Source organism: Caretta caretta, chromosome 5 (assembly GCF_965140235.1).
Source record: "Caretta caretta isolate rCarCar2 chromosome 5, rCarCar1.hap1, whole genome shotgun sequence".
In the NCBI taxonomy this organism is placed as follows: domain Eukaryota; kingdom Metazoa; phylum Chordata; order Testudines; family Cheloniidae; genus Caretta; species Caretta caretta.
In genome coordinates, this window is record NC_134210.1 from 107630086 (window position 1) to 107657910 (window position 27825).

A 27825-nucleotide genomic window follows, 5' to 3' on the forward strand; every position below is an offset into this window, starting at 1 on the left:
CCAACCCTGATATTCAATGATTCTATGAAATAAGATGATGATAGAAACTCTGGAATCTTTGTTGTGACTCCATTTCATACACTGGGATTTGATTCATAACCATGTGAATAGAAGAGTAGCTGTTCGACTTCTGCTTCTTCAGTAAAATATGCAGAAGTGCTACCAAGAGACAAATCTTCAGGAAAGCCATGAGGCACACAATAGCAACCAAGAGATATAGCCTTGAGTTTCTAATATAGTTTAAAATTAAGTGATAAATACTTTCAATTTCACATGAAGTTTGCAGCTTTACAGAACTGTCACAAAAATTGCCACTCTTGATCTAACACTGAAAAATCATGTTTTTGTTATATTTGCAGAAGTACATTCTTTGGAGTAATACTGTTGTAACTAAGGAAGGAGGTTAGTCCTAGTGTCCATATGCATGTGTGAATGATTCAACAAAGAAGCCCTAACTCATTAGGAAAACTTCTTTGCACATAGCCATATCCTATATTGTTCCCTAGGGCAGGAGTATCCTGGGCCTAATCCAACAACCCTTTCTCAATGTGACTAAGATCTAGTTGAAGTTGATAAGTATTTATAGTGTGAAAAAGGTCTATGGCAATAGATCCATTACCCAAACTTTGGATGAGTATAATATGGCAGCAGATATAATTTTTGCACAACATTTCTGTTTAGATGCTAGCAACTGTTACCTTTTCTATAGGCCTGATGTCAAGGGGGGACTATGGAGGGTTAAAGCCTTCACAAGAAACATTCTGTCTCCTGAATGCTCTAAGATTTTCCCTGTCACAGCCATTACACAGGGTATAAACTATTGTGCATTCCATAACATTATTCACTGTATAAATGCTTTTAGATCTCTCAAGATCTAAGGGATCTATTCAAGAGATATAGAGCAGGAGTGACCAACCTGAGCCTGAAGAGACAAAATTTACCAATATACATTGCTAAAGAGCCACAGTAATATGCCATCAGCCCGCCTACCCCCAGGGCCTCCCACCCACTGGCAGTGCAGGAAGCTCTGGAGGGAAGGACTGAGGGCACGGCAGGCTCGGGAGGGGACAGGAAGGGGTGGAGTGGGGATAGGGCCTGTGGCAGAGCCAGGGATTGAGCACTGAGCACCCCCAGCACATTGGAAAGTTGGTGCCTCTAGCTCCAGCCCTGGAGTCGGTGCCTATACAAGGAGCCACATATTAACTTCTGAAGAGCCACAGGTTGGCCACACCTGATATAGAGGATGTGTTCATCCAGAGATTTTTTTTCTAAATTCTTTTGTAAAGAAACAGAATAACTGAACTTTTTGCATATTGACATGCTAGTCACTCACAGTGTAGAGCCTAATTTGATTTCTGAATAATTCCAGATATTGATCAACCACAGTAAAATTTCTAATTATGTTTATATTTTATTTTTAGAAGGATCAAAAGTCTCTCCCACTTGGGATTTAACATTTATATCATTCAAATCTACTCTATTTACCAAAACAACTGTCAGTGACCAAGAAATGGGCAGTCTTGCCTAATGATTGGAGGAAAACTCTTGCCTAGCAGTTAGAGCTGAATCTAGATGGGGTAGAGTCCTGAAGTGAAGCTAGAGGTGGGAGCCAGGAGTCAGAAGCCAAAGCCAGAGCTGAAGGGTTAACTGGAGTCATAGTCAGGAGACACAGCTGAGGGTTGGAGCCAGCAGCCAGAAGCCAGGACAGAGCTGGGTGCTGGGGCAGAAACGGGTATGGACTGGGAATAGTTCTGGGGCAGGTGCAAGCTGGGATGGGTCCAGGGCTAGAGACAGCAGAGGCAATGACAAGACCAAGTGCAACTACAGGTGCAGAGCACACTGAGCAATCACTAAACTGCTGCAGCTACTGACTCTAAGTATGGCTGCAGGAGTTAGCAGACTATCAGGTGGCACAGTCAATGAAACAGCTTCTATCAGGCCCAGCTGTGCTAATTAGGTTGCCAGGAGACTGGTTCTGCTGCAGGCTGTTCCCTGACAACCACAGCGCAAGCATTTAGTGAACTGAGCAACCATATTTTCTGATTTCTGTTCCACCAAACCAGTTTCTTTTCCACTAAAAAGCTCCTGATGCTTTACTTTTGGTAGGAATCGCCTCCAACTCTCTCCATGGTTTTCACATGCCAAACTCAGATGTGGTGAGAATAAATCCTGCATTTTTCCCCCTATTTCATTTGACTTGTGAATACTTTCCTCAGAAGACACATACTCTTTAGTAAAGAGTAATATTGTAACAATGACTGGTTGGGTCTTGGCACTTTAATTACCAAAAGGTCCAATCCTATGGTCTTTACATAAGCAAAACTTTCATTTAGGACAAGAGGATTTTTGCCTCAGTAAGGGCTGCAGGTCAAAGCCTTATAATTAGAAAAAAGAAAGATCTCTGTGTGATCAGATCCTTAAGACAATGTTTGTTTTAACCTCCACCTTTATTCTATATTATGCCCCACAGTAACTGTCGTTTTAAATATAGGTTGTTCTAGAGCATAATTTTTAATACAAAGAAACAATATTGTCTAGTTATAACACGGACTTACTCTGCGGCAAGCCATCTTTCTTCAGTGGGACCGCACTTTCACCCATGGCCTCCAGTTTTGACCTCCCACATATGGATGTGCAACTGTTATATGCCTGCCAGCCTGCATATAAGAAAGCTGTTGCAGTGCAGGGCAAGTATTCCCCCTGTATGGTCCAGCAAGGTCCTGCACCTGTATTCCCCCTCTATGGTCCAGCAAGGCCACCCACTCTCAGGCTTCCAGCTCCTCAGCTACAACCTCTCTTGGGCTACACAGTTCTCTGCCTATTCTAGAATCCAGTTTGAACTAGTACATGCAAGTCTCTCCAGGTGGTGGTGCTTCTCAGAAGGTGTACAACCTGAGTGAATTTGCCCAATCAAGCCATGCTATTCTTAGTTCCTGTAGGGCTGTGCTCCCTCTCCCACATGGAATTGCATGCAATCCCTGGCCTACAGTGATACATAAACTTAATACAGTAAGAACTCCCAAAGCTATGGCAGGAAACTGCCATATCTGTCATGTGTGCAAAATATGTTGTAAGACTATTTTGGAAGTTGCAGACTTGCATACTTATTTTTGCAAGTGCATAATTATAGATATGGCTGATGTCAGCTGAAAATTTGAGCTTAATGTTTTCTCTTTTCCCCCACTCAATTAAAATGTTTTGTATGATACAGTAATTATTTCAAATAAGGCAGTTTTCATTGTAACTCACGAGTCATACTACTAGGACACTGTAGAGTTTAAAACAGAGCTTTGTCTGATTCAGCAAATACAAAAATGCTTGAACTCCAAAGGAAGATATTGATTAATGTCTTAAATGACAGTAAAGCTAGAACTGTTGATGTTTTCCTTGCATTACATAGCTACTTTGCTCTTATTCTATAATGTTGTCAGTGATTAATCACAGAAGTCAAGTCAGCTAAATACCATCTGCAATTATATTGAATGCTGAGGCCCCAAAATGCTGTTGACTTTCCCATATTGTCTTCTGTTCTCTTTTCAACCAGTCAGTCAGAATAACTGAGCTTTTGATGTGGGCATCATTACTACTTACAGTGCATAAGATAAGACAAACTGAATGCCCACTTTAAAATAAGTACTATGTTTTGAACAGCAATGGCATGTTATATCAAGTTGACAGTGTTCATCCTCAGAATTCCCCCCACTCCCATCCCAGCAGGGCACGGTAGGGGAGGGGAGAAGAGGGAAAAGCAGGGGCTTGACCAGACCATCAGGAAGAATAAAGATTCCATGATGTGCTGGCCAGATTACAAGGTGGTGAAGGGAAAGAGCGTTAAGGAGCCAATGACTCCATTCTTATGCTAGCTTTAAAAAGCTGCAGCCTGCCACTTAACCCCATACTTTACATTTTGTGTCTTTATTCACCTGTCTGTCCAGTCAGTAAGGTTATTACTGCAGCTGAGACTAAACCTGAAAACCTTTGTAGAATGTAGTCTGTTTCATTGACAAAAAGTCTCTTTTGAACTAACCAGTAGCGTTAACCTCCCTTTTGGTGGAAGTCTTGTTTCCTAAGTTGCACTGGGTCTGCTATGTGCCCTGCACAGCAGGAGGAATTGGTGGCAGTGATGTGTTTATATGTGAATATTTGTGTCCAGAGTTGGAGTATGTAGTTGTTAAAGAAAAAAACTCGGAGAGCCAACAGGGCCTCTACCATGAAAAAATCTTGAAATGCCTTATTATGTTCTCACTTACATCTCCTTTACACTTACGTAACTTTGTTGATTTTAATGGAGTTCATTGGCACTCGTCTCAGTGAAATCAAGATATGATCAGACCAGATTCTATGTCAGTTGGTTAATGTACTGGAGCCCTGATGTGAAATATTTTTTTAAGAGCAGAACTGAACCTCCAGTAAAACACTACTGGAATATGTGAAGAAAACATGGAGAGAATAAACACAGTTTGGAGCTAGTTCCTTACACTCTTTTTGTACTCTTCAACTAACCTTGGACATGAAAATCTTCCCTCTGTTTGATATACACCAAATACACTGAACAAAAATACTGATATATAATTTAAATGTGTGAGTCCTACGATGACACTTTTGGAATTTAATGCTCTAAGGTATGTGAGACCTATTGCAAGTGAGATCAGAATAGAGTCCTAATTTAAAAATAGCATTATTTCCCCCATTTATATATCCACTTCAAAATTCAGCCTTGCAAATCGATCATGCACTGTGCAAAAGTATATCCATTTCAGTTGTTTTATACTAATTCACGCAAGAGTCAGAAACAAACAAAATCATATGGAATGAATGACTGCCTTCTGTGGTAGGTTGAATATCCACAGAGATACTCCATCTAATTTCCAACTTCTGACATTAGTCATTCTTGTCACGTTATGCGACATACTATATCTATAATCATGTTTGGTTTATGTAAAACAAGAGCTTGCATAGCTTGATTTCTCAACAGGAACTGCAGTAAGAAATTAAAATAATGGGTCTTGCGGCAGCAGACTGCTGTGATGGCAGTAAGCTAATTTTCAAGGCCTGAGGATTTCAAAAATGTTTTGACAACCAGCAGTGAAAAAGCTTTCATCCCAGTTTCACTCTCGTAAAAAGTGCCAGTGTTTTGGGGGATTTTTAAATGCACTTGTAATCATGGATTTCTTCAGATGAGGGTGAATTAGCATTACTGATTTGTTTTTCATGATAAAGAGCCATCATGTTTTAAAGTCCCGTGCATGAGTTCTAGATTCACTACAGGCTAACCACAATAAGAGATCACTCCCAAATGTGCTTAGTTTAAACAATAAGAAGGGGGGTAATAAAATTCTTGGGAAGTTGGACAGGCTTTATTTAATAAATGTTCACATTACACACCTAAGCTGAATTACTCAAATGCTCTTAAAGTAATTTCAGGCAGTTTCATTTAATAAAATAAGAATTATATTGTTTTCTTTAAAGGGGCATCCTTCTCACTGGTTTCTTGATGTATGTAGTTCTTCCTTTGGATGTCAATATCTCTGTAGACTGAGGAGGCTGTGGAATAAACTTAAGCATTTTATCTATGCTAAACTTTGCAATAGTTAAAACTCCAAGTATCTGCTTATTTCTGCTACCATCTAGTAATCTATTACAGGTATCACTTATTATGTATATGAAATAGTATAATTTTTTAAGAAGTACTTTTATGTAGAAAATTAAAAATATCTGCTAGAGCATCAGATCTACAATACTGATTCTGAAGATGCTGGAGGTGGCTGATGATATTTTACTAATTAAGCACACTGAACTCTCTCAGTTTTATCTGTTGTGAAATATTAATTAATTGCAATTACTGTGCAAACAGTTATGGGTTTTGAAATCTGCTTTTGTAAAGGTAGGAAGCAGACTGGAAAATTGTACAAACATTTTAGCATGAGAGAAAACTATGACTTGTTTGCAAGTATAAATGATTGGGGATCTCATCTTAGGGTTCTTTTAGATTATTTCAAAATGGCCCTGATCCCTCTTTAACGTGGCAGAATTTAGGAGGATGGGGGGAAACAAACAAGCAGCTAGTTATTTAAATAGCAAATGGTATAAGCCACACTCTTGCCCTCCACACTTGTGTGTTCCATTAAACTTTTAGCTAGAGTAAGGCACTTGGATGCTGTGGTGAATTACATGCATGGTACAGTACATAGATAGATAAACTATAGCTGTAACTTGGGACTATTTTTGGAAGGTTTGAAAACATCCAACTCCTACATAATATATTTATTTCCTGAAGACACCAAAGCTTGGATTTTTAGCTTTAAGTTGCTTTTATGAAGAAAAAGAAAAAAAAAATCCAAACATCTGAAGCTATAAATGGCTAGTCAAATGAAAACCTGGAGTTTTGTTCACTTCAAAAAATTGCTGGATAAAGGGCCCTTTGTAGTTATAAACCACTAAAAGAGTTCAGACCTGTGTGGTCATCATTAACGAAAGAAGAGGCAAGTAAAATCTAATGGATGTAAGTTAGAAGGAACAAAAGACAGCATATCAGTAGCTGCATGGCATATATCCTACCATGCTAGGCTGGCAGGAGCTCCTCCTATCTGAGAGCACAGGTTTGGATTTCCACTAGCGGTGCAGGAGAGAAGCCTAAACAATGTTGTCCAGGCACAAGCAGAGAAGCCAATGGTAAACTGGCAGCCAGCAGCCGCCATTCTCTGGCTGCCCAGCTCTGAAAGCTGCGCTTCCTCCATCATTAGAGTAGAAGGAAGGGTAGCAGTACCTCAACCCCCTACAATAACCTTGTAAACCCGCCCCCCCATAACTCCTTTTTGCATCAGGATCCCTACAGTTACAACACTATGAAACTTCAGATTCAAATACCAGAAATAATGAAATTTACCATTTTTAAAATCCTTGAACATGAAATTGACCAAAATGGTCCATGAATTTGGTAGGGGCCTAACTATAAAGGATGCAAAGGCTTAATACCATAGTTTACCCAGGAATTGAAGGATATCTTCAAATCCTTCACCAAACCACTCCAAGAGAAAATCTACAAAACTCATCCCCAAGGGACCTTCTACATCCTTCCCAAGATGCACAAACAAAGCAGACCCATCGTATCTGCCCATGGCACTCTTACTGAAGGAATATCAGGACTCATAGAAACCATCCTCAAATTACGCACCACACAAAGGGCCAGCTTCCTCCACAACACAACTGACTTCCTCCATAGACTCTGCAACATTAACAATCTCCCTCAGAACACCACTTTTGCCACCAGCAACATCATGTCCCCATACAATCCCTCACAACAATGTCATAGCTGTCTGTCTCAAATATTTACGAGACCATGGGCAACCCTCAGAAATCCACACCAAGCATATCACCAAGCTTATCCAATTCATCCTTACCCATAACATTTTTACATTCAACAATATGCACTGTTTAAACCATGGGAACAGCCATGTGTTTTAGGATGGTTGTCCAATATGCCAACCTCTTCATGGGCACTTTGAAGAAGAATTTCTGGACAAATGCACAACAAAACCTCTGGACAGATGACAAACTCCCTCACAGATTTCCACCGCAACTTCAGCAACCACCACCTGTCCATTAAACTCTCTCTGGAATGCTCCCTCACTAGCATCAACTTCCTGGACACCACTGTCAGCTTCAACACCCCTCACAACACATCTTTCAAGAACCCTACAGACAACCATATATAAGAAACCCACGGATCACCATACCTACCTTCATAGATCCCAAACACACCAAGAAATCTGTTATCTAAAGCCAGACACTGAGATACCACTATATATTCTCCAAGGAGAAAATCCAGGCTACTCACCTTAACACACTCAAAATTCCCTTCACCAAACAAGGATATTCTTCCAGAGAAGCAGATCACATCATAGAATGGACCACCCAAATACCCCAAGAGAATTTGCTTCCATACAGAAATAAATCCCTGTCTGACCGCACTCCCCTACCACCCCACACTGGAACGCATACAGGGTGTTATCAAACTATTACAATCCATACTTGATGGGGACCCCATCCTGAAAGAAATCTTTCCTGACCCTCCTCTTCTGGCCTTGAAACAACCCACCAACCTCTCCAAGCTCATCATAAGAAGCAAGCTCCCCACAGACCAGGACATACCAATTCAGAGCAGCACCAGTCCTGCCAGAGCAGATGCAAAACCTGCAGAAGTATCTCCACTGCTACAATGACCAACATACCTTTCAAGATCCAGGATCCTACACATGCCTATCACAACATGTGGTGTACCTCATCCAGTGCACTAAATGCCCCAATAACAACTATGTGGGTGAAACCAGACAATCATTGCACTCTTGAATGAACTCATACAGGAAAATGATAAAAGACAAAAAACAAAACAAAACCCGACATCACCTGTGGGTGAGTATGTTTCACAGAGCAATCACTCTGTATCCAAACTATCAGTCCTTACCCTCAAAGGAAACCTGTGTGACACTTTCAAAAGATGAGCCTGAGAACTTAAATGTATAACTGCCACACACTACAATTCATGGTATTAATAAAGACATTGGATTTATGGTTTATTAAAACAATCTGTAATCCACTAACTCCCCTTTTTTCCACTATGACTATTGGGGTGTTAACAGGCCTCTTCACCTTGAACAATTCCTCAGAAAATGTGCTAACCACTTATACTATCTGGTTGACCTTGTATTTAACTGTGTCACTCTTCCCACCTTTCCCAGACCTGAAGCAGAGCTCTGTGTAGCTCAAAAGCTTGTCTCTCTCATCAACAGAAGTTGGTCTAATAAAAGATATTACCTCACCCACCTTGTCTTGCTGAGGATACTTCTGCCATCCTGAAAAAGGTGATTATATAATCATCATGTGCACTGTGAAAGTGATATATATGGAATGCAACATGTTTAAAACAAGTTTTAAAGTCCTAAGAATCAAGTTGTGTGTGTTTATAAACCAAACCATAATATAAAATGGTAACAAATCCATATAGTGATACAAGACACTTAAAACTTAATTGTCTGAAGCTATAATATACTGGACAGACACTATATTTAAATTTTTGTAGGATTTATTTAAACAATTGAATTATCTTTCCCAAATGATTGGATGGGTTTTTCTTCTATCTAAGAACAAAGAACACTACACCACACTCCCCTTTTCATTTCTTTCAGCAAAGCTCATTATTTTCTGCAATCCACACTGAATCAAGCTATTTCATCTGAAAATTTGCTATAGATCCTTCAATATATTCTGGAGCCTGGGGTGTTGCATTTGATGAAACTTTCCCCGTGAGTGGAAAACAAAAGCAAACTGTAAACAAAAATGAGTTTCAGAAAGCTTCTGTAATGGTAGGAGAGGTGGGTCAATGTATAAAACTCACAGAATGTATTATTGAAGAATAATGTGGAAACAGTATTAGTGTTATCACAAGTATTACACTTGAATAAGAAAAAAAGACAATATGTTGACTCTTTGTGGTAGGTTTTGCTGAAAAGCTGGTTAAACTGAATATTTACGAACTCAAGAATGTAACTCTTACTGATGTCAATCCTTAATGTTTAAGTCATTTGGACAGCCTGGAACAATACTAAAGCCAACCAGAGAAATAAAATATGGTAACTAACATGAAGTACATTTAAACTGTAGGGTGGTTTTTTTTCTTTTTTTTCTTTTTTTTAAACAGAATATGCTTTCCCATGAATATACTATAAAAATTAATCTCAGATGGGGGGAGGGGTAGATAATAGATTCTAGACATTCCAATCTTTGGAATTAATCAGAAAATAATTCTCAGAAACAATATATACTACCATAAATTCGAGGGCGCAATTATCAATTTTTGTTTTGTGTTTTCATGGGTCATCAAATATAGTTTCTGCCTTAGAAAAGTTACCTAATTAGTGCATCAGGGTGATTTTAGTTTAAAACAAAAAATATTTCATTCATTCTATACTTTATCCCATAATGTTTTACAAGTATTATTCTGCATTATTATCTTTAAAATTGTATTTGTACATTACAGTTCATATTCCATTTTTAGTGTTATGTGCTGCTGGTATAAATGCTTACTTCCAAGTATTTACACAGAACATAAATATCATTTGACACAGCAGTTCCTTTTAAGAAGTCAAGCAGTAGGCAACATGGAACGTAAAAATCTACCTGTCCACCTTCCAAACATAACTATCACAGAATTGAACTATTAGTCACTTGACTTAATGAAAGAAAATTGCCCAGGACAGCCAAAAAGTCTATTTGTAATGCAGGCTTCCTTTCATCTTATGTACTATGTTGAAGCATAACGGAAGATGATGAAATTGAATGAATTTGGAATGAGCGGTTTAGTCAATGGAAATGTATGAGATTTGCTATAACTGATTCTGTTGCATTCCATATTTTCCCTCCATATATTCTTCAAAACGTTTATTTCAAAACAGTTCAAAGTTGAGTAATTTCAACTAGAAAATTTTGGACACTGGCTTGCTAGAAACAGTTCTATAAGTTCAGTTATTGTATTAAAAGTAACCTTTGTGCAATTATATTTTAAAAGGGAATATTTTAAAGAGTTTATTACTCTTTAATAACTCAGTTTAGCTAAATCATCGGGGTATTTCCCGGGCAAGGTACTGCTCTCATAGAGTTGGAACCTTTTTAAATAAATGAAATTTCTTCAAAGCCAGAAGATTTCATGAAGAAGGTGTTCCAAGTCCAGGGGTCACTGGTCACTTGAGAGAGAAACCAACTCTCCAACTGTAGGCTGCTGATTAGAGCACTGGAGGGAGACTAAATCTCATGTTATATAGCCCAGGATTTGGGAGGCCCAGGTTCAAGTCCCTGTTCTCCCTAACTAAGAACAGAGTTTTTCAGATCAGGCAGAATCTGGACTTGAAGTGGGATCTCCCACGTCCCAGACCAGTGTCCTAAACATTAGCCCTATGGTGTGAAAAGTTAGTCTCACTCCCTCTCCCTTAAAGTGACCAGATAGTCCTGGACCCAAACAGTCCAGAATTGAGAAGCTCAGGTTTCAATTAAAAAAAAAAAGAAAACAAACAAACAAAAAAACCCTATGACATTTCCACACAATTCCATGTTGTGAAAATATTTCAAATGTTTTATTTTCATTCCAATGAACAAATTCTGAAACCTTGAAAGTTGCTGCAAAACTGAATTGTCATCCTTTGGACAGCTCTATTACTAGCTGAACTAGGGTCATAGATTACTCAATCTGAACTAGGGTCATAGAATCAGACAGAAAATGAAAATAACAATTTAAAACACAAGAGTGTCCCATTACGAACAGCCCTTATTTAAGAAACAAATGCCACATATTTTTAAAGACTCCTGTAACTGATCTGACCTTTAAAAACAGTGCCAATTTACATCTACGGGATTACATTTTAATAATGACTTTCTATGATAAATGTACATCTATTTTAAAAGGTATACTGAGGTCCACACCATGGTCACCTTATGTGACTACTTCTGTTGATTTAATCATAGAATATCAGGGTTGGAAGGGACCTCAGGAGGTCATCCAGTCCAACCCCCTGCTCAAAGCAGGACCAATCCCCAACTAAATCATCCTAATGACACTACTTGCATGAGTAAAGTGAGCAGGACTGCAACTGCCATATAGAAATGTTGAGTAGTTTTTATTTGTGTAAACTGGAATTGGTTTGAGATGCTCTATAACAATGGGAAATGATTACCTTCTCTTCAAAGCAACAATAGTTATCCACTACCCAGTCTCTTCTCAGGTAATTTTCAACAACTTCTATGCACTTAAATTTTGCAAGTTGGAAAGGAATACTACTGGAATGTCTTTAAAAAGTATTTAAAAATAGGAGCTGACTTTGGTTTCTATCTATCTAGGACCATACTTCATTGAATACAACTTCAAAGTCTAATAATTCACAGCCTGTTTTTTGGCCTGTGGCAAGGACAAAGCTTAGGTCAAACTTTTACATTATCAATGCTTTGGCCTATTAGTTATAGAAGCATCAAAAACATATGGTTTAAAAAATAAGGTTAGAAGCAGTCCACACAATATGAAAACTCAGATATCTTCAAATGTGGCTTATACACACATGTGTATGGGTACTGTGCAAACTCATGATAAGCAAAGGAAGCATGAAGGTGATGTTTCCCTGGATTATCATATTTAAATGTCCTCTTTGACAGTTCACGTGAATTCAAATGCTTTACTATGTGCATAATAGAGAAGACTCCTTCTTTGTCTTGAATACTAATATTTCATCGATTTGTTATTCTTCATTATTATGGTCTGCCTCTAGTTACAATATATCTTTGGCTGACGTGTACACTCAAATTACTCAGGTTTCAGAGTAATAGTCGTGTTAGTCTGTATTCGCAAAAAGAAAAGGAGTACTTGTGGCACCTTAGAGACTAACCAATTTATTTGAGCATAAGCTTTCGTGAGCTACAGCTCACTTCATCGGATGCATACTGTGGAAACTGCAGAAGACATTATATACACAGAGACCATGAAACAATACCTCCTCCCACCAGCAGGAGAGTGGGGTGGGAGGAGGTATTGTTTCATGGTCTCTGTGTATATAATGTCTTCTGCAGTTTCCACAGTATGCATCCGATGAAGTGAGCTGTAGCTCACGAAAGCTTATGCTCAAATAAATTGGTTAGTCTCTAAGGTGCCACAAGTACTCCTTTTCTTTTTACTCAAATTACTCAGACTTTGGGGATGGGGGGAACTTTGAACCTGAAGTATTTAAACTACATAGATCCTGATTTTATATCGTTAGTAGTCACTCTAGACAAAGAAATCCCATTGAAGTCAAAGGATATTTATTTCATGCACAGACTGGCTACAGAACACTGGAAATAGGATGTCACAGGCACCGCAGACCAAGATGATTAACCTGAATGGTGTTACAGATGAATTATGGAACTTTCTCAGGGACTGATCCAAAACCTGTTGAATATCGTACTAGAGGACTTCTTTGTTCCAAAATATGTAACAGATGAAACTAGAAACAAAGCATTCATGCTAACTGTTGAACAACATAGAATATATAAGTGGAAATGTCATAATATGTAAAGAACAGTAACTACAACCAAGTTAAGTCTGAAATTCTCAGTAAGGGTAAAAAAAGGACAAAGGCAAATGTTAGCAAAGAAAATCAAATGGAATAAAGTAATATTCTGAGTAAGCAAAGACAGAAAACAGAATGTATTTGCCCAACAGTTATGCATGGTACATAGCAATAAACTCATGAGGATTTCAAAACATAGGCGAAGGTGCATGAACAAGGAAGCGCAAAACCAACAGTATCAAAATACAAGAGAGGCATAAGTGAGCTCTAAAACATGAGACCACACCAGCTGGAAAAGATTACAAAATTAAATTGGGTATTAAACATTAGCACGGTAAAGGCAAAAAATGAAGGGAAATTTGTACAAATGATTAATAGAAATAATATGATGTTCATTCATATAAGATACTTGGAAGAAAAAATATGGAGCAGAATGATAATAACAAGTGATAATACAAAACTGTAGGAGGATAACGTAGGAGAAAGGGGATAAAACTACTGACAGCATATTTGATAATGTAAGAACATGGGCAGAGATGTGGCTGTGAATAAATTAAAGACAGGCCTGAACTACAGAGTGTGAATATGAATCCAAACTTTCCCTAAATTCCGCATGCTCAGACTGGGATTCCAGTTTAGGTCTATTATAAACATATGTTTAGCCACAAAGTTCAGCAGAGCACCCAAACCTCCCCAGAGTTTGGGGTAAGGAGGTTCTGTTGGGTCTTTTGTTTCAGTTAGAAACGATCTCTAAAATAAATTTTAGGTGAACAACATGAGTATGGAATAAACTCTCAGGACTAGATGGAACCTTTAGGTTCAACCATTCATATGATGAGCATGACTCTGTGCTGCCCCAGAGGAACAGCTTCCCTGTTTGTTTCTTGGTCCAGGGGGGAAGCAAATTGCAAGACTCCTTTTCAGGACGCAGATCCCTTCTCCTGTTACACCTGACCAGTCCTGTTGGATTTTCTTTAAAGAAGGGGAGCCATGGATCCCCCTCTTCAAATCACCTCCACACCCATTTGTTTGTCGCGGGAGTATCAAACAAGCAGCTCTTACTCAGGGCCTGATTGAGGCAGTGCATGATCCCTAAAGCTCCACCCAAATTGTCCCACCCCACACTATGACTCCAGCTCTGTCCTTCAAGTGGCAGGGAGCACCCTGCCAGGATTAGCAGTGTGAGCCCCCTCCTTTCAAGAGCATTAGTATTTACTGAAGACAACGAAGCAGAGGTGGCAGTAGCCCACCCCAGTATTTACTCCAGTTGGATTATCTCTGTTAAGGAGGCTGGATAGTCTGGGATTGCTGCATTCTTCTCCTGACACACATATAGACCTCTACAAAGGAGGGGTTGGCATGGTTCAGCAGAACGGTGGGGCTTGAAGTCAATTTCCTATTGAGATGACTAGAACAGTTCTCTTCTCAGAGCTATAGTTTTAGCCTGTGCACAGACTCAAGCAGACATTGCTACATCAGTTACACTTGAATCATGTTTTCAAGCTTTTCCTTACAAACATGAGGGCTAGAAACTTACTTTTTTAAATTAAACCTTAGATTCTGAGTTAATCACATAATTCCAATACCAGAAACCCTATACATGATACTACAGTGCATATCCATCAAACTGGCCCTGCTCCTCCTCTCTTTCCTGACACGCAAGTTGTAATCAGAGTAGAGGCCCTGAACTGTTATTCCCCAGTATGGCCACACAGGTCACAACCTTGCCTTCTGTGGTCATGCTATAAAATATGGCATAGGACAAAAGCCTGGGTGTACAACAGCATGGGGGGGGGGAGGAGGTGAACAACAACCCTCTAAATGCTTCGAAGCTGTAAAATAGTGCAACAAATCAGTGGGACTTAAATAGTTACTGAGTATATATCAGAAGGAAACATTTCAACACCACATACGGGGCTGCTAAACTCACATTCAGTATACTGTGCACAGTGATGGCAACCTTATAAAAGGTAATGGAAATGGATATGGTACATCACAGGAAAACGTGGTCCCCAAAATAGTTGGTGGTGGTCTCAGAGAGCTTTCTAGTCATCTCCTCTCTTTGTTTCTAGCTGCTGAAGTGCATTAAAAGACAGCAAATCATATAATTGAAATTAGTCTCTCCTGTAAGCAATGGTGCATGTTGCCACAGGGCTGTTATACAATGCAAGTGGAAGAGGAGGTGGTCTGAATGTTCACCAATTGGAATGGAGGCATTCATAAGCCAAACTCTCTATTAAGATGTGGTCCATGATAGGAGAAACTTTGAGAACTCATGATATAGGAAATCAAGGAGTATATACAGTAGTATAAAGTGCATATGAATACACATATGCTTTCTTCTCCTAACCTTTCCCCGCCTGCAAAAAAAAAAAAAAAAAAAAGTGAGAGAAACTAGGTCAGTATTCTTTAGAAATGAGGAGATTAAAGGAAGATCCCACTGAGATATGCACAATTCAGAAGGGAAAAGAAAGAATAGATACTTCAAGGCTGCTTGACCTAGTATCAAGTACAAGATACAAAAAGGTCTGAATTGAAGTTATGGAATAAATTATGAAGGACAGTAATAGGTGCAATTGGAATACTAATAATTAATTATTATAAAAAAACACTAAGCTCTTATACAGCATTTTTCATCAAAAAGTGTTTAAAGGGGGTAGATATACTATTGGATACAACTGTTAACTCAGCATACTAAATCCAAGGAGATGACTTTCATGGGCATCTTCACATGACCACAATACATGGGGTAAAAAAGTCCTCGTGATCCAATGCCATCAGTAACACCCAGCATCATCATAGTTTCTCATTTCTTTTAGCTCCTCTATTATTTTCTTAATCTAAAAATCCGAGGATATTATTTATTTTTTTAAAAAAACTCAGCTATGTATCTAGAATCTTTCCTTTGATATTGTTTATTACTGAAGTATGAGCCTCTAATTCACTCATGAATTATTGTAACTAATCATTGTGTGCACTTTTAAACATCTTAAGCAATGTCATGGAAACTGAAGCTGTGGAATTAGAATGACACTCTCCTTGTGGTGAAAAAAATAAAATTCTTGCCAAGTTGGTAATTTAGATTTTCCCATGGCACTTTCTCACTGTCATCCTTAATTCCAAAGGGAATGCAAAAGACATAAAACTAGTAAATATATGTATTAAAAGCTTTTTAAAAAATCAAATCTCCAAACCTGAAAACAGATTTTTCCAAACACACTTAATGACCTTGTTCCATGCCTGTTCTCACTACTCTGCCATTCCAAAAGACTGCATGCAATTTCTAGCTTTACTGTGACAAGACAAATATGAGGGAAATCTTTATATATTTTGCAATAAATGCTTGCCTGAATCCTGCCAACATTCCTGGGGTCAGATCATCTACTGTATCTACAAGAAATGAAAAGAGACTATAATAATGCAGCAAATGCCCAGCACAGAATTGCCCTGTTGGAGAAGAACTCCCTTTTTGTATACATATGCTGCAGCCCATGGTCTCCATCACGATTGGAGTTAGGGAGTGTGTTGGAGAAGGGGTGTGTGGGTGGGAAGAGGGCATGATAAAATGGAGCAGAGCTATACAAACAGAGGCTGGGGTTGGACCTGAAAATCAGGTAGCTTCAACCAGCCCCCTGATACCCTTTTCCTGTACTCTCTCTCCACTTCCCAGATCCATATGATTATCTGGTGCACTAGAGAATCTAGGTCAATGAGGCTACTTTAAAATTTTTGGGGGGAGGCAGGGTCAAGGAAAGGGGAAAGGTAAGGGTGAGAAATTTATTAGATGCAAGAAAATAATATTCACTATGAAAAAATACCAAACCGTTCTATGGAAGATATTAAAAACACCTCAACAGTTCAGCACCCATCAAAGAAGTGCCAGGTCCAAATTGTGATTATCATATGAGTAACACTATTGACTTCAAGGAGAATGAGTGAATAAGGCAATCATAATTTGCCCTGGGTGAATAAGGCAACCATAATTTGGCCCTTAATAAGCAGCAACATATCACTGAACCTGTGTTTCTCCCACCTTTTTAAATCTCTTCAAGGCATGCCTGCAATTAGCCAGTGACACTTTTAATATGAGGATATCATTGCTATTCTCCCCTGCTGGATACAAGTAACCCTACTAACTTCAAAGACCAGTGCACATGTACTGTGGTGGAAGAGTAGGATCCCTTGAATAATCCATGCATCAATGATGAGAGGTGCAAACTTTTCATATATTGTATCCAACAATTTTATCATCATTGTTTAGGATACTGTCCTCTGCTGGGGTTTTCATACCATATTATGATGCACAACTGGTTGTTAACAAGTAAGAGACAATGGCACTATCCCTGTTTACAGTAGCTGAGGAACTGGTCCTATTTTAGTAATTGTATTGTTTTAAAAAATGTACTGAACTGCCACTACTCCTAACAAGTCTTATCCAGTTCAAAACAAAATACTTATGTTATGCAAGACATATTAGTGTTGCACATAATTTGCTCATAAATGTAAAGTTTTCTTTCCTGAGTCTCCAAATTATTTTTCCAGAACTTAATAAATGTCCATTAATGAATATAAAATTAAAATGGAATTTCTGTGGTGTTACACATTATATCTACACTAGTGACACATGATTTTATCAGGAATAATAATATTACAATGACTACCCTAGAAATAATGATTAGCCACTTAATGTAAAGTGTTGCCAACTTTTCATTTAATATTAGCAAATTGCACTGCTATTTTTGCAATGTAAAACTCTTATCATATTATTAAATTCTTGAATCAGATTAGAGATATGAACACCGTGAAGATGCTGATATGTATTCCTCGCACAGCTACTTGGCACTCGGCGAGCAAGCACCAAGGTCACTGATAGGGTCACTCTTGTACAGTATTGGACATTGTTGTTCTACTGAATCAAGAAAAAAGGAGCAGTCACTGTATTTTCCAAAACAGCCTACTGTGAATCAGGCCAAGCCCAAAGGGGACAGTTTATAAGTGCTTTGGCCTATGGAAAACAACCCTATACAGTTTAATTAGTGCATAAGCCTTCTGCCACCTCCCTACATAGGAGTGAATTCCAATCAATAAAAATTATGGGCTCTAAAGTGCATGAATCTAATTGCAGAACTGGATCCTTAATTTTATTTATATTTTCCTATTAGGATTCTGGGGCCTGATTAATCCCTGCTGGTGCCAGGGTGCCCATATTATGTCAGTAGAGGCATTCACCTCCAGAGAATAGCAAATATTCTTTTCAGCCAGATTGAGGGAAACTATAATTTTCAGACAAGACTCCACAGAATGAGCAGAGACCATAGTCACCCAGGTCACAGTTTCTGCCCAGGTAGCACCACAAATTGGCACTAAGTGGCACCCTTAGCAGTCGTCTCCTCACCTTCTGTGCTGAGTGAATGAGTGAAGAAAATTAACGATCCACTCAACACTTAGAAGTCATCTATATGGTCAGGTTTTAGGTGCATTGATAGGACAATGAGAGAAAGCTCTCCCCACTTTTGTCCATGCTGTACCTGTTGTTCATAAATGGAATAGTCAATTGCTTGACCACACTTTGGTTCATTATTAAATATACTTAAGAACCCAAATAACCAATGTCAATCAGATTGTCATAAGCCAATAATAATATAGTACAGGGAAAAGGTTCAATATGATACCAGTCTCTGGGAAACCATCTCATGCAGCGTTGTTACATTCACCTTACACAGAAGCTGTGCTTCCAGAATTACATCCCTAAAGCCATGTTTTTATACCCAACCCGTTTACAAGCACAAGGTACTGTATACATCATCTGAAACTACATTTCATGAATCAGCTTTCTACCTTCTTTTTCTGGTACTATGGTGTACCACTTATCTCTTTGTTGTGAACACATGCATTCCAGGTACCAAAGGGCATGAAGTCATCTCCTAGGTCTGCAGAAGGGTAAAACAACCATATGTCTTTTCCACTTCCTTTGGGAGCTACTAGGACAGGCCGGTGAAAGTAACTCCCTTTCTGTTACTTTAGTAAAATAATCATATGTCCTGATTCTGACAGCTTTCCTATCTACTTCAGCCAAAGCTTACTTCAGCTAATATAAGGTGTTATGGGATACATAGCATAAGTGAACTGGATTATTGTAAAGGTATAGGCCTGCTTACATTATATAACTGCTATGATATTTGTTCTTTATGTGCTTAATGCATATGAGAGAGAGCGAGAGAGAGAGGATAATACACATTAATATGATGGTCAGTATATATTGGTCAACACTGCTCTGTGGACAGAGAGAGAAATTGACCTCACAATGCCTTTTACTCAACACCTTTCACCACCACTAGCTTCACACAAACACAGAGGCACAGAATAAGGGTTAAATCTTGGTCCCATTGAAGTCAGTGGGAGTTTTGCCATTGACTTCAGTGGGACCTAGATTTCACCCTGGAAGCACAGATTCCCTAAATGTGGAAGAGGAGTACTAAATAATTAAATAATGTATCATTTATTTAATGCACTGTGCTTATCTTTAGTCTAAATGCATCATGAAATTTTACACAAGATACACTTTATTAAAAAAATAATAAAATGGGGAGCCCAAACAAGGCAAAACCTGTAGAAGAAAAAAAAAGACTTTTTCCCCTGCCATTGCCTCTTCCTAATCCAAACAACCCAGCTGATTCTCCTTCACCCTCTTGATCATTCCCATATATCCCATCCATCAATCTCCCTTTCCCTCCCCTAGAAAAATCTGGGAAAACTATTGGGTTTTAGCGCAGATCCTGAAGATTAGTCAATCAGTGCCACAAACACTAAAAGGAAAAAATTGCTTAGATTCCTACAGCTTTTGTACTTGTGTACGAGTACAATGGAATTTTTGAAGAAAACTTCTGACTTCTCTAAATTGTGCCCACAATGGAATATGTCCATTGCTCTAAGGCAGAGGTGGGCAAACTATGGCCCCCAGGACCATCCTGCCCGACCCTTGAGCTCCCAACCAGGGAGGCTAGCCCCCTCCCCCACAGCCTCAGCTCACCCTGCTGTCCGCACTCTGGGTGGTGGAGCTGAGAGTTCCTGCTGGGCAGTGCGGGTGCGAGAGCTGCTGGCCTTCCCCAGTGCTCTAGACTGTGTGGCAGCATGACTGGCTCCGGCCAGGTGGCAAAGCTGCCAGTCCTGGTGCTCTGAGTGGCAAGGTAATGGGACAGGGAGGTTGATAAAGGGCAGGGGGTTCCGGGAGGCAGTCAGGGGACAGGGAGCAGGGGGTGGCTGGATAGGCGTGGGAGTCCTGGCGGCCTTGTCAGGGGCCGGGGGGTGTGTGGATAGGGATCAGGGCAGTCAGGGGACAAGGAGCAGGGCGGGTTGCATGGGTCGGGCATTCTGAGGGGGGCAGTCAGGGAACAGGAAGTGGGAGGGGCAGATGGGGGCGGGGACCAGGCTCTTTGGGGAGATACAGCCTTCCCTACACGGCCCTCCATACAGTTTCGGAACCCCAATGTGGCCCTCGGGCCAAAAAGTTTGACCACTCCTGCTCTAGGGCATAGGATTTGCTGCAGTGGCTCTGTACTAAGGTTTTCCCCTGTGCAAGGATCTTCTGGCTTCAGGGGAAACTTCTGGTGCAAAGTTGACATTTTGTTTCTTTCTTGTCCTTTATATAGTACTGAGCTCACTGCCAGCATTCAACACATAATGAGCTGTTGAAGAGGATGCAGAGATAGAGGGAGTATTCAATATATCTGCTGGATGTGTCCATTCTTTGGGGAGATTAAAAAATGTTGGAATATGAATTACCAAAGTTACTGAATGATGTTAAAAGATCTAGTGGTGAGAAGAATTTTGAAAATTAAGGTCACCTTTGCTAATGGCCAACAGAATAGCGGGAACCACTCCAAAAGCAAACAAATAATAAAAAAAAAAACAACCCAACCCTCACCTCATAAAAAACACCATGAACAAGACAATACAGGTAGCAGGGAACTTTCAAACCACAATGTAATGTTCATAAAACAAATCAATACTGTAGCCTCTGGATTATGAAAGAGATAGGCAGAATCTGGACAAGCAGCCTATGTAAGGAAGTATATGGCATAACTAATGCCTTGGTTTTGGGAATATCTGCCTAGCTCTTCAGTGTACACTCTAGCCAACCAGGTCTATCAGGATAAGTTGGCAGCTAGCAGAGTGATGAAGCTGCATATAACGTGACGAGACTTAAGAAATTTATTTTTTACACGACAGAGATCTGTCTTTTTTTCCTTTTACAATGTCAGTGTTACACCCAATTAAAAATATGGATATGCAAAACACCAACGTTTGGAGAGTTATTTTGAAGTTTGGTCACATTTCACCCAGTTCTCTGAAAAAACAATTCCCTGTCTAGAAAGCTGGTCAACCTGGAAAATGTTTTTTTTTTCTATTAATATTGTCTCCTTCTACATAATAACCATGCCATTAAGCCTAAACAGAAAGAAAAAGATGTGGCTCACATACTCAATACATGTCTTAGCAATATAGATAGTATTTGCATGTTTACATATGTAAATAAATAAAACATTGAAGACTTGCAGATGTGGTCCCGTATAAACAACTGTGAAACCACTTGGAAGCTGAAAAATGCATTTACAGGCTGAGATTTTCAAAGCCACCTAAGGGATTTTAAAGGCAGTTTTGAAATCTTAGACCTCATATTTTCCAATTGCTGTTTGATTTTGCTTTATTTTTCCACAGAAATTATATGGATTCTGGGGTTTACATTAAACAGTGTCTCCTCAGCATTTAACACCATTGACACTGAATGACTGATTGATAACCCATAGAAGTCAATTGAAAAACTTCTGCTGACTTCAGTGGGCTGAGATTCAGGCCTTGTATGCAGGAGAAAAATACCCCACAGAAACATAAGCAGGAAAGGAAATAAACACAATCACAAAATTGTGTCTTAATATGGTTTTGGACTGTCTTTTCCTATGGCTTCTTATAGCTGCTGCAGCTTTGTGCTATGGTATCTTAAAACTGCCATAGCCTATCATATGCCATGGTGTGTTAAAGCTGGCGTCTCCACTCATAGAGCCACATCCATTCACACCTTAGCAACATGCCAGGTGGTCTGCACTGGAGATCGATCAACATTCACACAGATGTAGCTGTTCATAAGTGGAATATTTTCTATTTATTCTGTATTTGCTGTGTAGCCAGAAGTGAGCAGTTAGAGTGACAGGAAAAATCACCCACGGTTGGATCACAGAAAGAGAAACAGGGCTTAAAGCACACACATTGAATACCTGGTCATCCACATCTTATGAGGCATAAACAGAGCCTCATGTATACCATGGCATCTCAGACAACGTTTTGCAATGGTTCTCCCCTCCTCCCTTTATTTTACATCATTGCATACATTTCAACTTGCCACAGATTTTAACATTGAAAATACCCAGTGCATTTTGATAGTTGCCATTCACAGGAACAGTAGTATTTAGAGTGTTTTTCATGGTTTTCATCATTTCCAAGTGAAAAGGGTGGGAGCATTTCCTCTCTCTACCTTACCTCATCCTCTCTCATCCTGTGTTTCCTGTACACTGGGTAGTTATTTTTTATTTCTTGCATCATTTCAGAATCCAAGATGTAAATCCTAAAGCACAGCACAGAACATGAATTCTATGTACATTCTGGATAGTCGACAGAACAGCGATTTTTATCTGAACTGACCAAGGCCAACTTCTTAGATCCCAAAACATTTAAGGATCTTCCTCTTTACAACATTCATTTTCGAGGAAACTTGCTTTCAATTATATTATTGCAAATCAAACTTGCTTGGATTGTGCTGTTTTTTCTCTGTGGGCTACTGAAAAAGTACCCAAGACATCAGTATACTCAAAAGCATCACCCAAAAATAAGGCTGCTGTGAGTCTCCCTATGAGAAATGGTTTCCTAAGTTTCTTCTGCACTCTGAGATGTCCTGGAATTTGTGCATACGCTTTTTTCAAACTCGACATATACCCTTAACTCAAAGAAATACAAAATATTTTATTTTTGTTTTCATGTGAGATAGTGAGTTATAGGAGATGCAGAAGTGGTACGATGAAACCTCCAGAAGCACAGCTAAGAATGCACAAAGAGGTTGAAGAGAACAGAAGGTTGAAGGGTCTCTCACAGAGCAAGTGATATGGGGCATATCTGCCATAACATGGTAACATTATTTAGATCTTAATGAATTTTTATGCCTTTTGGTAGGAGATGCAAAAAGTCTATCAGACCACCTTATAAGAACCTTTATAATTTCCCAGATCTAGGGTCTGAGATATTATTTGGGAATTCATAGCCTCACCTGTGAAGGGACTCAACTACCAGTGCTGTTAATTCTTACTTTGTATTTGCTGTTATGAAACATGTGTGCAGTACTGCAAATCCATGTCTCTGCAAACTTAGATTCAATATGTTCCTTGCTCCAAAGAGATTACAATATAAATAACACAAACCTAAATACAAGTAAGACATAGGACAATGGTAAATAACTCAGGAAGTCAAGCAGTACCAGCTCGAATACCTAACAAACATGGGTCCTGGATCTGGCACGCAGATGTCCCATTTCTTTTGTACTTGGAAATTAGACTTTCCAATGTGTGCAACTTTTTGAAAGGAGAGATCTGAAGGAGGAAACGGTATGTGCCTGGCAGATGAAGACTGAAAGGACACCATGACAAAAGCCGCAGAACCAAGTTGACAAAAACAGCAGTAACGTCAGGAAATCGGGGGTAGAGGGGAGGGGGAAGGAGGTATTGGGAGAAGAAGTAGGGGATATTATAATTGGTTCTCATTTGTTTCCTTTCAGTTCAGCAGCAATTAAGTATAAATTAACTAATCTGCAAATCAGGTTTTTAGAGAGTATAAAACTATTTGCTATTCTTTAAAAGAAGTTCCCCCTCCCACAGCAGTAATACAATAGATTCATCATAACTGGCACTCTCCAGTGGAGACAAATATGCCAAATGAACCATCATCCTGGTTATCAGAGGATCCTAGGAATTCATTGGGCTGGGAGATATTTACTCTTATGGAGATCTGCTCTTTAAAAAGTCATGCTACAAATTTGTTAACTAAAGACTGACTCAGTGGCAAACTGAAGCCAACTAGGAGCCTTACACTGTTAAATTTATGACACCAATACCAATTTACTTCTGTTAACTAGGTATGCTGTTTAATGAATAAGTGCAATGACTGAGTAGTGCATAAATGAAAACGTGTTGCAATTAAATACGTTCCTTTAAAATCATCTCAGTTTAGCACGAGTGCCATTTTTCTGCAATTATATGGATTCAACCATAGCACCATGTTCCCCCAAGTCAGAGAAAATCATGAAGCACTGTATTAGGTAGGCATCTTTGTTGAGGCTACAGGAATCCAGCCAGAAAAGCATTTTATTCTTCTTCCTTCCTCGAGTAAACATGTACCTCCTTTTTTCCATCAGCAGTGACTTGTCTCATATAAACACACTGAAATTTTGTCTTGCATTCACAGACTTACCTGGCTTGTTTCATATTCACAGACTAAAAAATGTTCTAGCAATGTCAGTAAATCATAGAGAAACCAAGCAACCCCGGATTGGGATTAAAGCCTTGTGCAGAAAAGGCTTCTTTAACTGGATAGCACCTGGTAATAATATGCCCATCCTACAGATTAATTCTTAATGCACCACAAAATGAAGCAGCTATCAAAATTAAGGAAACCTATTAAGTCCATCTAAAATATTATACATATACACACATACATATTTTGTTCTCTTTGAGTTTAGGTTGCTAGATTGAATATCCAACCAACATAAACCTTAAAAAGCATATGAAATTGAGTACATATACACTCAATGCTTCAGCAAAATTGACACACAAGGCATATTTCTTCTCCTTCAATTTCATCAAGATCCACTTCTTCCTTGCTGCCTACAAGAAACTGACCAACTAATAACTGGGTGAAGGACAGGCAGATATACTTAATGTGTCCTAATTTAATTTAAGATAGTAAATATATTGCATTTAAAAAAAGAGTTGGTTGGTTCTTGTCTTTTTGTTGATGCAACATAGCCTGATAAATTATTGCTTTTGCCATTACTGTTCTTAACTGTCCTACTTTTATACCAGCTATCTCCTGTTTAGATGCACTGTGCAATAAAATATGCTCTCAGTTTTGTTGATCTCCTCTACTAACCATTCTTTCTTTTTATTGCTGTATATTTTGCATAACATTTACCTTTTTCACACACGGGTGTTCATGAAATTTCATGGACATTACCATATTTTTCAGTTTTGAAATCCAAACTTTCACAAAGTAAAACATTTAATTTCACTCACTTGTAATCATGACTCCTTCCTCTAATTAAGGTTACAACACCACTCTGAAATTTTCCTTGAAACAGATGTCTCATTCCTTCTGTATCCGGGAAGGAGCACAGATTTAGGATTTTTTTTTAAACTTACGATTTAGTTTTTAACAGGATTTTTCTGAAATGAGGCCTTAGTAATACAGCAGTGTCTTCTGCTATGTCACTAGAACAACTTTCCTTATGATACTTGTTGATAAACACTAGATAAATCAAAGCTTGGTTTAAAACAGCTGTGGATCACTCCAGGCTAATCCCATCTCTTGTCAAAGTCATGTTTTTATTTGACAAGAGTGATTTCTAAAGCACATTACCTTACTTTCATCTGATCAGCGATGTACTACATCATGAATTTTACCTATCATGGGACCACTTCTTAGCAGCTTTCCAAGCAGATGTCTCATTCTGCTTTCACAGGAGAATAGGGAAGGTGAAGAACTCCAATGTACATACAAGTAAATGACCCATCTTCTGGTTTAGCACCAGCTTTAAGGCATGGAAACACCCCTTATTTCATCTGAAGTGGGAATGACTTTAAATTTGGATCAGTCTACTGAGCATATAAATAAGTTAATTTGCATATAATCCTCATAAATGAACGTGTGGCTATCATATTGTTTTGCTTTTTGCTCAGATGTTGAAAGATTAATGCCCTAAATGAACATATAAACCCAAGTGCTTTTCAAATACATTTTGTAATACTTTATTACAAAGTACTAAATAACCTGAAACCACTAGAATTTATAAATTCTGACAAACAGACAACAGATGGTAATACTTGTTACAGGGTTGCAGTTCTTTCTAGGGTTTACAAAGGTGCTATGAGTTTTTTACAGATGTTTTTCATCTTATCTTCATCTTCCTCTAGCTCCTGGATTTAAAAAAAAATGCAAAATATTGATTTTACAAAAAAAAAGGGAAAAAGATACCTACATTATCTATGTTGCAGGGGAATACAAATGCATAATTATAAAAGAGGAAGCTACATAATTAATTGTTATAAGCTTTTAATTAAAGAAATTATTTTCTGGATTCCAGATGCTCAGAAAATGCTCCATCCTATTACATTTAGAAGCATACACATTACCCTAAAATTTGTAAATCATGAGGTTTATCCTGTAGTCAGCATTTAAATAAGATGCATCTTTTCAGTACTGGAGAGTAGCTTTCAAGGCTTTTAAAAAAATAATCACTTCCTTTAGACCCATGAAATATTAACCCCTTCAGTCTGATGTGCCATTTAATGGCCCATCAGCAACCCTCAGTAATCCAAGTTAGTGGTATTAATGGGGCTTAACGCAACTTCCACTGAATTCAGTGTGAGTCTTTCCTATCCTTTCTTAGCCCCTCCTGGCTATGCTAAGCAGTACAGTGTCCTACCTCGTCTCCCTCATGCCTCTGCTACCTATATGTCATAGTAGAAATGGAATGCATATAGAAATATAACAATAGCTAGCTCTTACATAGCATTGTCATCAGTAGATCTCAAATGACATTACAAAAAACATGGAACTTTATGATTTTTTTCTACACAGAAAACTATAGTAAGAGAAGAATATATCGTCAGGCACTCAAAAGTAAAGAAGTGACAATGTTAAGGTTCAGCATCCTTGTGTGTATTACCAGCTTTTAATCACAAACCATCACAAATGGCCAGATTCTGATCCCCTTACTCACAGTGAGATTTGCATTGAGTGATACCTTACTCCGGGAGTGAATATAAGGATTACTCCTGGAGTAAGCTAGCATACTCAATGTGAGTAAGAGAATCAGCATCTGAAGCTATGCGTTCAATGCTTAAAATGTGCTCAGTGTTACACAGAAAATGGAGGAGACAAGGCACTTGCTCCAAGGAACAGTCTTGTCATTCAGAGGATTTCAGCCTTTATATCTGACAAAGTATCTATGTTACATTCCGTTTAGTCTGATGAAGAGCTACTGTCTGTTTAATAAAGGAACCTCTCTCTCAGTATTGGTCTGCATATTGATTGGACGATATATTCATTCATTTTCTTTTTGATGGCACTTCTTTCTTGGTGTTGTATGAATTCTTTTTCATAAGAATACTGGAACTGGAAAACCCGGAGCAGCTTCAGATTCATTAATTATTTTATTAATTCAGCTAGTCATCAGGTACAATTCATCAACTGTGCATACCTTTGTGTTCTATTTTTTTGCTAAATGCATCTTCTCTGGAATTTAAATTATGAAGAAAAAGTGGCTGACTAATCTGAATTTCTCAATTTATTCATGTTCAATAAAAAGCTATTCATCAGCTTAAACTCTGCTGTGAGTTCAAATCAAATTTAAGCCACCTGGGAGTAAACAAAATTGCTCCTCTTCCCCAGCACATTGGCTGTAGATAAAAATAACAGACAC

General features: G+C 38.7%; 1 protein-coding gene across 38 annotated transcripts in view; it reads right to left on the reverse strand.

Annotated features, from left to right (window-relative positions):
• The window catches only part of PTPRD (protein tyrosine phosphatase receptor type D), a 1703394-nt gene that overhangs the window by 1359319 nt on the left and 316250 nt on the right, over positions 1-27825 (reverse strand). The gene's annotated exons all lie outside the window — the stretch shown is intronic.